This window comes from Mus caroli, unplaced genomic scaffold, assembly GCF_978045245.1.
Source record: "Mus caroli unplaced genomic scaffold, Mus_caroli_1 scaffold_12, whole genome shotgun sequence".
NCBI lineage: Eukaryota > Metazoa > Chordata > Mammalia > Rodentia > Muridae > Mus > Mus caroli.
The window spans coordinates 5,589,895-5,591,221 of record NW_028227267.1 but is presented as its reverse complement, the minus strand read 5'-3'; the positions used below and the strand labels follow the sequence as shown (position 1 = coordinate 5,591,221).

Sequence of the window (1,327 nt, the reverse complement as noted above, 5' to 3'; positions counted from 1 at the left end):
CTCGTGTGTTTGAGTACTTGTCCCATAGGGAATGGCACTATAACTTAGGTGTTACCTTGTTGAAGTAGGTGTGGCCTTGTTGAAGAAAGTACGTTACTGTGGGGTGGGGCACAGGCTTTGAGGACTCCTGTACGAAAGCCACACTCAGGAGCCCAGTTCATTTGAACAATCACAATTGCCTGTTGAATATTGCTAAACACATGTGCTTTTCCTTACTCAGATGAGTGGAGAAGCTTAGGGAAGAAAGGTTTCTCATTATAATCCGGGCTTTCTTGTTGAGGTTTTGTCTTTTACTGTGTATTGTAATGCTAAATGTGCCTCCTATCCCCTGGGACCCTGCCCCTAAATTAATTCTGATTGGTGAATAAAGATGCCAACAGCCAATAGCTGGGCAGGAGAGATATAGGTGGGGTTGAGATTTCCAGGGCTTGGAGAGAGGACCACTAGGTGGGAGAAGCCACCATGTAATATTAGAAAATGAGCATATCATTCTTACAGTGCGGATATGAGGCATTAACCCACATACACACATACCAAGGCTTATATATTGATGACTTAATCTTTTATTTTTTAAGGCTTGTTTTATTTTAATGACTGATCCACGTGAGGCCACAGCCAGGCCGCTATGTACAGACACGAGGGAAGCTTTATTTCTTGGTCTCCTCCTCCTTGGACAGAGCGTTGATGATCTCTTCCTTCTTGGCCTGGAGGCGCTCCTCCCGGCGCTTTCGTGCTTCCTTGGTCTTAGACCTGCGAGCTTCAGCCTGGTCAGCCAGGAGCTTCTTGCCGGCCTTGTCTGCCTTCAGCTTGTGGATGTGCTCCACGAGGATGCGCTTGTTTTTGAACACATTCCCTTTGACCTCCAGGTACAGGCTGTGATACATATGGCGGTCAGTCTTCTTGGATTCCTGGTATCTCCTGAGAAGCTGGCGCAGGATCCTCGTCCTTCTCATCCAGGTCACCTTCTCGGGCATCCGAGCATTGGCAGTACCCTTCCTCTTCCCTAAGCCCATATGCCTGCCCTTTCGTCGGGCCAGAGTGTTTTTCCAGCAACGAGCCTGGGGATGGACAGTCGCAGGCTTGCTGATGATCAGTCCATCTTTGATCAGCTTCCTGATCTGCTGACGGGAGTTGGCATTGGCGATTTCATTAGTCTCACTGGGATCCAACTAGACCTTCTTCTCCAACCCCGCCCCCCGCCCCCCGCAACGGAGGACACTTGAGGCAAGCCTCTTCTGTAGCCTGAGCGCACTCATGGCTGTAGCCGCAGCAGCGAAAGGAAAGAGCTTGTCGATGACTTAATCTTGAACTGCTACTATTGGATTAA

General features: G+C 49.2%; 1 pseudogene; it reads right to left on the bottom strand.

Annotated features, from left to right (window-relative positions):
- Positions 1 to 590: 590 nt before the first annotated feature.
- LOC110309579 (large ribosomal subunit protein eL19 pseudogene) lies at positions 591 to 1,045 on the bottom strand (annotated as a pseudogene).
- Positions 1,046 to 1,327: the final 282 nt, after the last annotated feature.